The following is a 15,230-nucleotide window of genomic DNA, read 5'->3' on the forward strand; positions in this document are numbered from 1 at the left end:
TGATTAATTTCCGAACATTAAAACAGTTTATTGACATAAATAAGCTGACAAAATGTTCTCTTTAAAAAATCGCCACTTTCCTTTTATTTTGCATAATTTCTATACAATGTTGTTAACATTCTCTAGGCAGGCCATGAAGTGTCTGTTGATAACCTGGCAACCAGTGAGAGCTTTGAGACTTTGGGGCTGTAGACTGCATCACCCACACTACTCGTCAGCGTTGCGTACTACCCCTCAGTGCGTTGTTGCTACCATGCCTTCAGTGTCAGCTCAAAATGACATTACTTGATACTGATTAGTCCATCCATCCATTTTCTTCTGCTTATCCTGTTAAGGGTCACAGGGGGGCTGGAGCCTATCCCATTGGCTTTCGGGCGAGAGGCGGGGTTCACCCTGGACAGGTCACCAGTCCATCACAGGGCCAACACATATAGACAGACAACCATTCACACTCACAGTCACACCTACAGTCAATTTAGAGTATCAATCAGCCTCGTCCCCTCTTGATGTCTTTGGACTGTGGGAGGAAGCTGGAGTACCAGAGAGAACCCAGCAGGAACAGGGAGAACATGCAGAAAGATTCCATGCCAGAGCCGGGACTTGAACCCAGAACCTTCTTGCTGTGAGGTAACAGTGCTAACCACTGCACCACTGTGCCACCCCTGATTAGTTCAGACATGACAAAATATACAATTACCAAAAACATTGGCTAACATGAAGGTAATATCAGGTTTAATGAATACAAAGAGCAGCAGAATTGGATGATATTTCCCAGTGGGTCTTCTCTTCCTCATGTTTCATACAGTTATTTGATGCATTTTTAATATGAAATGTTGATTAATGACCCTTTCATTTGATACCGTACAGGGATTCATTCCAGTTGTTTGTTGTGTAGAAGTACAGTACATATTATGACTGACAGCCCTTAAGGTTCTCAAACCTGCTGTGAGGAGACACTTTGAATGATAACAGGCCAGTGTTAAGACAAGTATGACCAGCTGAGGCACACGTCGTCCATCCAGGACGGTCACATCAACTATCGTCTATCAAGGAGATGAGTGTGTTGCACCCTGGGGGCTAAGGCTCATCCCACATTAGACCCATGCACTCTGTCACCTCTCAAGTTAACTATGGAAATACTGAGCCTGCAGGGCCACAGCTATACATTCTAAATGCTAATGAACACACACCATCATCAAATAGTAGCCGCTGTAATCTGCATGGATCTCTAGCATCACCTGCTGTTGGATAGTGTGCAGTACATCTCACCATCTACACCGGTCTTTGCTGTCCTTAAAGGGGATCCAGGATGCATTGTTCCCGATAATAAAAAGCACTCCGGTGGCATGAGTGCAACAAGAACATTTCAAAAAAGATTTCAAGTTATTTGGTACATCTGCCTGAAAGAAATTTGAATTTTCAAAAGAAACCAAAAGCTTGAAATAAAAACTCATTAAAAAAGACTTTGTAGCTTTTTAATTGTGATAATGAGGAATATTTCAATTCTGTTGAGAAATTCCAAACAGAAATCAGTGAAGAACCACATTTACTTGTCCTCATCTTCCTGCTCGCTTACACAGCTGCCAGCACAGAACTTTGCATCAAAAACACGGAGAAAATCGGGTCACACATTGAAGGCTTCTCAGCACCTTATGTAATGAGCGTGTCCATCAAAGGCTTCATTATAGTATGAATCATCCGTGTGAAATTATTCAGAGCAATCCACCGTGTTGACACCTCATGCTCAAAGGCACAAGTGACTGATTTTGCCAAATGCTGTGTTTGTGTGTGTGTGTGCGTGCCTGTGCGTGCGTGCGTGTGTGTGTGTGTGTGTGTGTGTGTGTGTGTGTGTGTGTGTGTGTGTGTGGTAGTGCACAGCACACTATACCTGCATGTGTGATCTGAGCTAGTGAGAGAAAGTCTTTTGCATCCTGTCTCAGCCGTCTCCCTGCAGCGCCTGTCACTGTGTCATCATCTCTGCCAGGTGAATATCTATGAGCTGAATGTTCATGGCCTGACCTCTCTCTGCAAACCCCAAACCCATTTCACTGTGAAACTCTCTTTTTTAAAATTCTGTACTTTGATGCTGAAGTAAATTTTGATCTGTTCACAATAGGATGGACTTACTGTATCAGTCTGGACCAGAAATGACTTACAGCAGCATCCTTAAGTTGTTGTTGTTTTTATTTTATTTTTTTATTAGAACAATAAAACTAACAGACCTTCACTTGAAGTACACACATCCCCAAATCGGGTTCACTGTGTGTTTAGTATGTACCTTGTGTCACAGGATGCTTTTTGCAATAGTGGGACCTCCAATCATAATGATAGTTTTAAATATGTGTAAAGAGTACGGACACTTAAAATGTGTGGTTAAATCTTGAAAAAAAAAATTTAGCCACAGAAATGAGTTTGTTGGGGGGGGCGGGGGGGTCAGGCTACTGATTGTGGCACCACAATGCTAGATATTGTCAGGAATTGGAGCGTTGTTGGAACTGTTGTGCACGCAGATCCAGGGCATCCCAACCATGCTCAACATCTGACATGAGTCTGCTGGCAACTACTGGGATGATTTCAGCTTCCAGGATTTGTGTCCTGCTCCACCGTGGACCCGCGCATCACCATGCTGAGACATGAGGTCATGGCAGCGGATGAACGACTCAACAATGAGCATCTGGATCTTGTGAGGGTAAATTCACTGAGCCTTATGCCTGCCCAGACTATAATACCACAACCACTGCAGCTCATGCATGCTGATGACAACAAATAACAACATAAATAATCTGTGCCATCTGCCTGGAGTGTAAACTGGGATTGAAGACACTCCGAAAAATCTTTGAAGGTGACCGTTTGGCCTCTCAAGGTAGTTACAATGACAAACTGTCAAGACCACCATGAGGACAACAGGCTCCCAGATCCTTGAGACGGTTTCTGATAGTTTTAGCAGAAATTCTTTGTATTCATTGTTTTATCATCTGTTGTAGTTATTCTTGGCCTGCAGTTGTGAGGCTGGATTTTCTTGGTAAAGGTTAAATGCACACAAACAACAGAAGTTAACTTTGTTTTAATGTCTATTATCAAACTTCTGAAAACGTGTTGTACTGTAAATGTAGCTCATGACAAGGACATAATTTTCAAATAAGTACCTATTTCCTGTTCTCCATCCTTTTTCTCCAGCTTATCCTGTTAAGGGTCGCGGGGGGGCTGGAGCCTAACCCAGTGGCTTTCGGGCGAGAGGCAGGGTTCACCCTGGATGGGTCACCATTCCATCGCAGGGCCAACACATAGAAACAGACAACCATTCACACCTACAGTCAATTTAGAGTCTGGATTAACCTGGTCCCCTCTTGATGTCTTTGGACTGTGGGAGGAAGCTGGAGTACCAGAGAGAACCCACGCAGACACAGGGAGAACATGCAGACTCCACACAGAAAGACCCATGCCCGAGCTGGGACTCGAACCCAGAACCTTCTTGCTGCGAGGTGACAGTGCTGACCACTGCACCACTGTGCCACTAGTCCTGGTCTCATGATTTAAAAGTAATCTGCACATGTGTTTATCGATCAGGACGGGAAATGTGCTGTTATGGATGTTTTTTATACTGGGCTGTCAGCTAATTACAGAGTTTTCAAAGACTTCTGGATTGTTTAACTTTCTTAAAGATGGTGTTTGGAGGGGTTTTCAATACAATTCATGTTGAACCCAGCAATCTGGGTTTCTCATTCAGCCCCCCTGGAAAAAATAATTGCTTACCCCTGGGCTAATCCAAAATCTGCTCACTTCCATGATCCAAGCTGTTATCGCAGGAAGCAGCTGTTTAGCGGGAGGTTGGGCAGGAGGCAGTCGTTTCCCGTCATGCAAGTCCCTCACTACTCTCTTCATGTCCTGGGCCACTGGCCATGCTATGTTTAGCTTAGCTGAAGCTCGCTTACAAACCTCCCGGTGAGGGAGACCACTTTGTCTATGGCGTGTGAAGGTAGAATCCTCCCCTCCTCATCTCATTCAAGTTGGAGAATGTCTGAACAGACATCGTCATCTGCATTCTAGTCCCATAGTTGACCCTCAAACAGCAAGGGAATATCCAGAGTGTCCTCCTCCTCCTCCACTGCTACTGCAACCCTCAATCTCCTCTCCCTAATTTTACGTGTTACTGAAGCGCACAGTTTGTGTTAGACATGGCGAAAAGAGGTGAGATGAGGTGAAATGAGATGAGACGAGATGAGACAAGACAAGACACTTTACCGTCCCCCTTGGGGAAACTTGTCTTGGACTCCAATGCTGACACAGTTAAATGCTCTTACAGTAGAAATCGATAAATGGACAAAGAAAGTGTACTTCTTCATTGCCTGTGCATATACCCTGTATTTGGGTCTCTACTAACACACAACAACAAAAACTGAATTCAAAAAACTTGGCTTGCTCTGTAGTCTTGTGCCTGGAAATTCAGATTTCTTCTCAATTAGTGTTATTACTGTCACCATTTGTTGTTTGGGAACTGCAGCCAGCAACCCGTTACTTGTTTTCAGTGTCGTGCTCGTACAAGCACAAGCAAACAACTACAGTCCGGCTACAAGACACAGGAAACCAAAACTGATTTACCAGTAGAATATTTACCCAGGAAATAAGTGAAGTTGCACATAGCTTGACACTATATATTTGACACTTAACTATAATTGCCTCTGAAGTACCAACAACACAGTACAGTACTTGTCTTGCACCCACTAGTTTACGTGGCTGAAGTCAAGTCTGAGAGACAGGCAAGGAGAGAGAGAGAATTAGAATTAACCTCTAGATCAGTGTCTCCAAACCCAGTCCAATGAGTCACTGTAACAGGAAGTACCTTTTACAGCTCCAATACTGCAGATCTTAACCCAAGTAAGATCTTGATGCTGATTGGTTGAACAGTGGAGGTGAAGCTGGCTGGACAGAGGGCAGAGATGTGCGGGACAAGAGCTGGAACAAATACTTTCCATTACATGAGCTTGAAGGACCAAGTTGAAACATAACAGCCTACATCGCCTGAAAGCTCAACAAGATGATACAGCGTAATGTAGTTCTACATGTGGAAATATGAAGCGTAAGCATGAGAAAAGGTGAAGCAAGAACCTCCAGAAATCAAAGTCTACGACCAAAATCAGTCAGCAACCGCTCTTTGTTCTCTTCAACAAGACCCAGTGATTACATCAGAAATCTGACGTAGGACCCTACAATTGTTTTCCGGCCGGAAATATCAAAATGACATCTTCAGCTGTGGTGATTTCTCTTCTGATGGTTATCGTGTTTTTTTTTTTAAATCTTTATTTACGAAAAAATACTTACATTTATGGATTTCTTTCGTAGCTTGTGAATCGTTCCCCGCCATCTTACTGGGGATTCGCAGGGCATTCTGGGAGATTTCTTGCATTACTCACTTTGGAGTGTGACTCTGAAAAAGGGCTACGGGGTGAATCGGAATTGGCCCCAACATGTCGTCACCTCCTTGAAATAATCGCCGAAGACATTTTTTTTTTGCCAAAAAAAACTCTTTATGATGTTTTGTCTCTAGTTTTTTGTGTTTTCTGAAAAACTTGATAAAAATGGCGACTATTTTAAGAAGGCAATGATATGTGAGCACCTGCCAGTGCAGGTGGAGTGCAAGTTAATTTGCTCGTTACAGGATGAGGGCGCTCGGAGTCATTTGCGTGGGCATGAAACTGGTAATGATGCCTGTGCTTGACCGAGCGCCAGCTTGCACAATGCTTAAGATAGGGCCCAGAGTCTTTAATCCTGACTTTGATGTTGCACAATTCCAATTTAGTCTTTAATCCTGACGAGGCTCTATGTATGATCACACACAGCTCAAACAGAGCAGACATTTCAATGAGACGTGGTGTAATTTGAGCAGGCATTATTCATTATTTCTTCTCTGAGCATGCCTCCCTCCAATTTAGAAGAGGCTTTATCTGATAGCTCAAGCAATGCTAAGGAGAGCATACCTCCCTCTCTCTACTGATGACAAAGACTTCATTATCGCAGCATTGAATGACTCTTCCAGCAGTAGCCTCTCAGGTTAGATGATTTAGACTTTTATTTAATTTGATGAATACAAAGTATTTGCAGCAGAAACCTGGTATACAAGTGATGTAGCAGATCCCACTACTTGGGGTTGCTGTTGCACATGAGAAAGAGGATGAAAGGGGTTGGTTGCAACAGCATGTGAAGGTGATAGCTATGGAAGGCTGCCGGCTGTAGCTGGTGGATGCTAAATTGGAGGAACAGTGCAAGCTGCATGTTATGATGGAGAGGACAGATCTCAAAATGAGCCTGTGGGGGCTGAAAAGGTAGAACATCAACAGGTACTTGAGTTTGATCTATTAATAACTGGTATAGTTTGAACTGGATGGGACTCTCAGGTATGAGAGTCAGTAGGGTTTGCAACAAAGGAGAAGGAGGCACCAGGTGGAGAAAATAGCACCAAAGCTGGAGAGAAGGTAGCAATGGGGCCAGAGACCATGGCTGGTCATGGTAAAGAGCTGACTGGGGAGGTTAGCTAGGCGAGCTCGCCGCAACAAAGGAGGAGGCACATTTGAAGACACATGGAGTAAAGATACATATGGAATAGCACTATCCAATAATCCCAGTGATGAATTGGTCTGGGGTGCTAGTCTGGGGGGTTGTGGCTCTGCAGGATGCATAGGGTCAGTTGGAGGTACCACACTGGAAAAAAAGAAAAAGAAAAAAAGATATTTCCTGCTTGACAAGTGGAAGGTTTCAAGTTTTCTATGCTTTTGGGAGCACAAAGCCATATATGTTACCATGTTTATCACTTGTATTGCACTATGAATTAATGAGGAGAGAGAGAGAGAGAGAGAGAGAGAGAGAGAGAGAGAGAGAGAGAGAGAGAGAGAGAGAGAGAACTGGTGTATATTGTCCCATGTGGGAAATAAAATTAAATGATTTCCTGATGACATTTAGGTAAATCATCTTGGTTTTATTTCAGGCTATGGAGCGGTTAATGAAAGTATCTACACATATTTAATAAGATCCTTTTGTTTGCATTGCTTAACCAAGAATGAACTCTCAGAAGACTCCCTCACTTTCAATCAAAGTGGTAGACTTTGGAGAGGGAGAAGGTCTAAATTAAGTCAATTGAATATGCTTCATTTCACCTCCACATAATTCAGAACGATCCATAATTGATGTCAACTAATACACCTTCACCTGCAATAAACTTTAAAAATGATAGCCGTGAAAAAGCGCAGTACTGACAGACAGTACTCAGTCTGTCGTCGGAGGAGGAGGTCTTAAATAGTCATAAGTGACCAGTGCACGTGGACACGTCAAGTCTGTTTGGTGGTTCCACTTTTAACCGGAAGATGGCGCTCAACAACAAATTAAAAAAAATACTAACAGGGCTTACATCGCATACAGTTGTTAATCATTTCAATTAATATCAGCAGAGGGCTAACTCCATCTACTAGCTATTCAAAAAAAATAAACCTGTCATTACTGTTGCGAGTGTAAGGTTAAAAAAAATACCTACATTTGATGGTGGACTTATAATAGTCAATATATATTGAGGAGACCTTATACTTTTATCCCCTTTACTGAGCAAGTAAAAATGCAAGTAAAAAAGCCTATTATCTATAAACGCGGCTGATATTTGTATTTCTTAAACGTCGCAGGTTATTTAAACATTTTAATAAGGAAATCTGTTTACATACACACTCCTAACTCCATGCCACCTCTGCTCGCATCCTATGCTACCCTCTGATTGGATGAGCTTTCTGTCAGTCAAAGGACCGGGTCCGTTATGTGCGCTTCACTGTCTTCCATAAGCTTGTGATTCTAACTTACCAGTACGTTTATTGTTTCTTAAATCGAATTAAAAGCAACTTGAAAACAAAATCTTGGATATTTTGTTATGGCTTTGTTTTTCAGCCTGTCTAGATACACAGCAAGGTTATTTACATTGGATTAAGTTTTTGTGAACGCTGTGGAACCTCATTTTTTTTTAAATTCCAGAATGAATTAATCACCGTCCTCACTTTTACATATACCACATTTGCTAATTCTGTCACAACAAGTAATACACACATTTGGTCTAATCATAATAATTAGAGCTTGCGACCCGTTTTGTGTGTTTACTGATTTACGGTTCCCATATTCACAGAAGGCCCTGAAGGCATCAGTAGTTTCATTGTGGCCCTGCAGAGCTAACGCCATCACACGCAGCGGCTAGGACGAGCAGCAGCGACTTCTTGGCCGCCACAGCAGCACCACAGCCTTTATTATTGCTACATTATTTCATTAGAACCGCTATGGACTATAGCGCTGCTGGTCATTGAAGACAACTCAAAGGGTAAGAAGTGTTATTTGCTTTCATCGCTCATCCTCCAGCTAGCTCCTACCTGTAAAACCAAATGAATTACTTTGATTTTTTTTTCTCCAGTTATTATTTTTGACGTTGCTCGTACGTAAACGTACTTTAGCCTATTAGCTCGCCACTCTTTGCCGTGGAGAGGATGTCTGGGTGAGGCGTCGGCTCTTTTTAATCTGATACCCCCACGCACTCAGCAGCAGCTTAGTCTTTATAAGTGCAATAAAGAAACAACTTAATCAGATATTTGAGTCAGAAATAAACACACTTGAGGCGTTCAGGGTTCAAGTCATCTTGACGCATTGCCTTTTGATCCCGTTGTTTACCATGCACCCCCGCCCCCTCTCCCCATCACCATCATCATCAGCAGCAGCAGCATCCCCGACTGATGCTTAGTGGAGTCATATGAAGGACATAACCTCGCATGCTTCAGTGTTATCAGGGATGCTTTCAAGCTCTTGTGCAGCAAGTAGGAAAGAAGACTCAGAGGACTGGGCTGCATTCCTGCACACAGGAAGGTGTGAGACGCAAGTGTAGTGTGGGTTGGCGTCATGTCTGTGGGCTCTTACTAACCTAAGCCTGACAACCTGGGGGTTTTGAATATGCGCATCACTCAAATCTGAGCCAACACACTTTTATCAGGCATATTTGTAGATTATGAATGTTTGGCTGCACTCCCAGCACTCTTCCTTCTCATGTAAGGGATGTTGTTGCTCCTTGACTGTGGTAATTGGGGTTAATTGCTCTCCTCACCTTTTAAAACAATGACAGGCATTCATCCAAGCATTCCTTTGCCTCATACTTGTTCCCTGTGTTATGTTTTTACAACTTGTATAATTATCACAATCTTCAGCTTTGCATCAGTTTTCTTTGTCTAGCAGCTGTTTACCACAGGTGACAGCCAGACTTATTTTAGATTGCGCTCCTCATTTTTAGTTGGCTCATTTTTAGTTGGGATTTATCCTGCTTTCTTTTGCCGTCGAAGTTTTATTATCCGTGTTTTCAGAGCGTTGACTTTCTCACGTCGTGAGCGGTGCCAGTAACAGTTGGAAGGCTCCACTGAGGAGTGTGTGCTTCGAAACCAAGCTTGTTTTTAATGTGAGGCTGCGTGTTGAGTTCAGGTGCTGCTGCTCCAGAATCAGGAGTGTGGAAGCACAGCATGTTAGGGATCAACCCGAAGATCAGTTTGGCCATTTACTGGCTTCGATTGTCATAATATTTAATTTGGTCAGTATCGGCTTATTTCTACCAGCCAATATTGATCAAATTATTATTTTTTTCAACCTAAGTATTGTACCTAAGTATAAAAATATTCAGCATTGTTGTGAATAAAGTTTTTAAAATTTTATTTCGTTTTTTTTTTCAATCAGTCTGGTGAAATCCTGCTGGGAACTTTAATGTTCGTCCAAAAAGTTATGTTTAAGGTGTTATTATATCGACATGTTCATTTGTATTTTTCATTAGGTTCAAAGTTTACAGTTAATGCACTTTTGAAAAAAAAATGTATTGTATAGATATTGTTTGTAAAATTGCTGTTAAATTTCAACATTTCCTGCATTTTTATTTGTCTAATTTGTATACACGCTATCGCAGCTGACAGCATCAGGGTTAATCTCGCCAGGTTTGTTGATATATCCATATTTTTTAAATGCAGTGTTTTTGCTGTGAAGTTCTGTACTGCAGATGTCCTCATCTGACTTGAGGTTTACGCGGAAAGCAAACGCTCTTGTCAAGATTAGGTGAGGACTGCTACTTTTTATTTTTGCACGCACAATCTCACTGATGAAGTTCCCCAGTGTTTAGCATGCGGGCCCATTTAGACAGTCAGCGGCAAACAGCCTCTCATCCTTTTGCTCTGTTGAATGGCTGCCAGAACGTGACAGCGTGACTGACAGACTATGCTGGCAGGAGAGCCCTGTTTATCCAACAGTAAGGTACGATACTTCAGAGGAAAACACAGGAATTCCAATGCAGTAGAAGATGAATGTGAAATACATGGCCTCTCTCTTACTCTAGTAGTAATTCTTTTGATACCTTCTGAGAGTTCACGTACCACATGTTTGCAGTTTACCAGTAGAACGTCCTGAGATTGTCTGTATCAATTATAGTGTTAGACAAGGTTGCAGTTTCCTCAGCGTCCCGTCTCAAGCCAGTCGACAGATGAAGATATGATTCACTGAGCAGGACTGGGTAGAAATATCAAATCAGACCTGATGACTGTGTTGTGATGATCAAATCTGATGATCAATATGTCTGAAAGATTTAAACAACAGCCTGCAGAGAGCTACAATACTGTACTTCACACAGCTTTCCTGATGATTGTTGTGCTTGAGCCTGAGTATGGAGACATCCTACAGGCTCCAGACAAGATCCTCTGGTGCCAACAGGCTCAGACCACCCCCTTGCTATCATGGCATCGGTGTGTAACCTGTACTCTGTGGAGAGTACATAGCACAGGTAGTGCAGGTACATACAATTCTTCACTTGCAAGGCCTTTAGGAAAACTGTGACCTTATGAGATCCGCAACTAGAACCATCATATACAGTATGTAGTTCAAAAACTAAAACCAACACTGTGTCAGCTGCAGGTTAAAGTCTTTCACATGGTTTTGCATATAATCGTACACATTTAAAGATCAATTTCATAATCATGTAAAATGTTTTCATAAGGATCCATGTAATATTTCCAAGAAAATCAATGGAAATGTCAACAAAAAAAAAAAAGCCAAAAGCCCAAGGCTGTAAAATATTTGTTGCTGAGTTACAGTGAAATTTAAAGTTTTGACTTATGTGTAAAAATGCTTTAACTCCCTAAGTTTGCACCTCTTAAAGTGGAGGCTGTCGGATCCACTTAGGGGGACCAGCGATTCTCATGTTAGGGAGGATAGCTTTTTGCATTTCAACATTTGTTGAAGGATGTAGCGCAAAATCTGTGTTGACACGCACACATTACAAAACATTTATGATGAGCCATATGCACAAGTTCTCTTTTCTGTTATGGACATCACATCTTTGAATGCACTTTGATTTGAAGTGATATTGAGCCGTCATGTTTGAGCACCAAACAACTGTTTTTGAAGTTCTCCCTGCAGAAGTCTCTGTATATTGAATGGATACAGTTCCATCCAGCAATGGCATCATTTTTGCCTCCAGCGAGAACATTGATTCCAACACTGAGAGTTGTTTTAACTTTGAATACTGAGCGCTTCCTATGCGCTGCTGTTGATTCAGCTTATCTACATTGTTTGCATTAACGATTCAAACATCAGTAGACCTTTCTGAACTCGACGCGGAGTTTAAACTAACATGATCATCTGTCACTGTACAGTTGCACTTTGACATTGAGGGACCATCATAATCACATCAGTGCCACCGGTTGCCTTGATTTTGATGGGATTATTGAGGTTGAACAGGGTTCAAAGAACAAGCGATTAGATTTTGGTACAAATGCAGGGATTTCCTTTAGAGGAACTATTAATATTATGTAATGTGACATTTTTGATCCTGCTGTACTCTGTTTCTGTCCATCACTGAATGACAAGAATTTAGCACATGCATATTATTAGTAGTAGTATTTGGGTGCTGACCTTGATTCAGATTCAGGCAAAAAAAAACCATTTGCGGCTGCCTTGTTTCAGGTATTTGCTCCTCGGGTGATTGTGGTATACTGACACTGTATACTTCTATCAGTGTATGAAACTGACTCAAATTTTGTAGTTAATTGATAAGTAATTTAAGGTACCTCATTTCAAACTGAAGGGCACACCACAATGTGTGTCCGTGCTTGAGTTGATTAGCACGGGATGAAACAGTCGCAACACGAATGATGAGAGAAATTAGTTTCTCTCAGAATTGTGTAAATTCCACAAAAAACTGCATTGTGCTTTTGTCCTAGTATTGTGCCTCCTCACATCGATCTGAAGTGTACTGTAGAGAAGAGTCGCAACCAGGTCACGCTGGACAAGACACCCTCAGTCGTAGGCTAAGCTTCTTAATAGCACCTTTAGTGAGCCTAACCCACTTCACTTAAGCAGTTGGCAGGCAAATCACAGGAACCTGGCACTCAAGGAGTTCTAGCATTTATTCACCCACAAGTAGCCTCGATTGTATACATACAGGTGTGTGTATGGTGGTGGTGATACTCACTGAGCTGGAGTAGGCTGTAGAAATGCTCTCCTGCAAACAGACCTGTTGCTGTAACAACTTTGCAAGTTGATGTCTCATATTTTTGGCACATTTGATCATTTCAGTACCATAGATGAGCAAGAACTGTGACATTTTCAGAATTTTGGCATCAGCGATATAGTTTAGTGGGACATCCCTACTGAGACTGTGATTCTGTTGCACTTTGCGGGCCCCAGCGGAGAGAGGAGCAAGTAAGAAAGTTGACAAGAAGTAATTCCTGAAGTCTTTTGGTGACTGTCCATCACTCTCTGTGTCTTGAACAGCTTCAGACCTGTAGCCAGAGCAGAGAGCTGGCAGTACCCCTGGTAAAACTCTAATCCTCATCATTCTGTAGCTTTATGTAACCACTAATCCGTGTTACTTAAGAATACACATTCCCCAAAACAGGAGCACTGAAGTGATGACTACATATCCTGCTTCAGGAGAAGGGCTGCAACTTATGATTTCACCTGACAAAATCCATTTTTAGATCAGTGTACCAATTGTGTGTTTTGCTTTCATAAAAATGAGTTCTATCCATGCTCATTACACTCACTGGTGCCAGGTAAATCTCTCCGCATTTCACAGTGTATGGAGGTTTTTTCCATGTTGTTGGGAGGCAGCATACTGAGCATGCTCAGTGGGTAGAGCACTGGAGACCTACCCTGGCCGAGCTTGCTACTTCCAGTTAGCACTCGGCTGACTTGAATTTGGATGAATAATTTAATCACGTGGGTCTTCAAATGTCATCAGACCAAACGGATCAAAATGTGATTGTAAACAAGACATTTAGGGGTTCTGACGTTTGAAATAATTTATCTATGATTTAGTGTCATAACTGTCACAGCAAGACCATTGAGACATGCCACATTATTTTTCCAAATTGTTAGTTTTTCCAACCGCATTTGAAAAGCCAAAAGGCCTTGGCAATATATCCAAAAAGTCTCTCACGATGAAATGTATCTTTTCAGCCTATCAACAATTTTTGATAATCAAGAGAAAATCGGTAGAATTCAACAACTTAGACTTTAAAAAACATGCCATTTCCTATCAACAATGATTACTCCCTGTCTCACCCCGTGAAGTTTCCATTATCGAGTCACATGTCGATGATGTAACCAAACAACACATCTATTGAATGATTGGCTCAATCATCAAGGGGTAGTTTGTTTACAAGCCAAGGAAGGGGCCGGCTTGTTGTTTGTTTATTTGCTTCCATTGGGGTTTGCATTTTTTCCCATGAATAAACAGCTACTGTCTGTCTATTGATACGTGCTTTCAATGATGGCTTCAGCTTCTATGATTAAATTGTAAGATTTGCTTTGTCGTAAAGGTTTTTTTTTATTGTAGAAACATGACTCTTCTATTCATCTTAGCCTCCCCTGTTCAGAAGTTAATGATTTGATGATGAAGTTACAGATCTGTTTTGACATTTTGAAAGCTACTACATTCCAAAGAGTCTCAATATGGACAGAAAGCTTCTCCGCGGCTTATGAAATCCTCTCGAGTGCTTTTTTTGTGCGTTGTAAGCACACACCACCTGCTCTTTTTAGTAAAAGTTAAAGGGGATACAGCCGTGTCCTGTGTGTGTGTGCGTGTGTGTGTGTGTGTGTGTGTGTGTGAGTGACTCCTGTCCGGGAGTTGATGTCATCACATCATGGTGGCCCTGGCTTGTGCCCTTGAGACCCAGTCAGCTGCTCCCTTCCACTCAGAGTGATGCCAGAGCTGCAGAGGTCATGGAGACATCTCAACAATGCTGTACTTTGTGTCACGCCTCCAGTGGAGGAGATAAAATATGTCTTGTCTTCTCTCTCCTTTTTTTTTTTCCTGCAGTTGCGATGTCGTCCTAAGCTCAAGTGAGGTTATTGTTACAGATGAGTAAATGTTGAACCGCGGCTGACAGACCCGGGGGCGATGTACACAGACATGTGAGAGCAGAGCTACAGATCATATGATGGCCTGCAATCCTTCCAGAATCTCCTTGTAAGAGCTGCTAGCTTTCTTTTTTTCACCCTGCTAATTAATGGGCTTCTCGAATATTTTATTCAAATCACCAGCTTCATTAATGTGGACAACAAGGAGGGATGTTTGCGAGCAGGCCATGTGCCACTGGGTCATTGTTGCAGTTGTGCCGAGGGAGGAAATGATGTGTGAAAGCAATCCTCTTGCATGAAAGCTCGTCAAAACGGGGCCCACGGAGATGTCCGTCTTAGGGGTGTATCTTCAAAGGAATTCAATTAGCAGGAGTTGTTTGTCCTGCTTGGAGGAGCCTGAGCAACACAGATGCTATCACGCAGATCACATCACGCACTTATCAGCCCGCCACTTTAACCTGCCTCAGCTCGTCTTTGTGTTGGCTTATGTGCATGCTGGCATTAAATGTGCGGAGTCAGTTACTGGTCGCCAACCCTGGCTTTATTTCCTCTGAAAAGAAGAATAGGTACCTATATACATCAGGAGTGCAGGCGAGCTTTAAGAGCATGGCTTTCTCTCATATCCTACTCAACATTTTCCATTTTTAATCTCTCCAATTCCATTCAGCTCTCGGGTCCATTTATTCTTCAGTCAGAGGTTCAATAGTGCGCTGGTCTATATTTGAGTCATTACCACTGAATAAATCGAGCAGAAATCTGATAATTCTGCCAAGCACCACCCAGCCTGAAAGTTTATACGCCTGCTGAAGCAAAGAATAGCAACCATAGGTTCT

The 15,230-nt window shown here is 42.2% G+C and overlaps 1 protein-coding gene across 5 annotated transcripts in view; it reads left to right on the plus strand.

Moving 5' to 3' along the window:
- The first annotated feature begins 8,196 nt into the window (after positions 1–8,196).
- The window catches only part of fynb (FYN proto-oncogene, Src family tyrosine kinase b), a 78,208-nt gene continuing 71,174 nt past the window's right edge, over positions 8,197–15,230 (plus strand). For all 5 annotated transcript variants that reach the window (XM_086190359.1, XM_086190358.1, XM_086190354.1 and 2 more), the window contains exon 1: positions 8,197–8,341. The gene's annotated coding sequence lies outside the window, so the exon portion shown is untranslated. The remainder of the gene's footprint in view (positions 8,342–15,230) is intronic.

This window comes from Aulostomus chinensis, chromosome 20 (assembly GCF_037954235.1).
Source record: "Aulostomus chinensis isolate RoL2024-O1b breed Wild chromosome 20, RoL_Achi_v1.0, whole genome shotgun sequence".
In the NCBI taxonomy this organism is placed as follows: domain Eukaryota; kingdom Metazoa; phylum Chordata; class Actinopteri; order Syngnathiformes; family Aulostomidae; genus Aulostomus; species Aulostomus chinensis.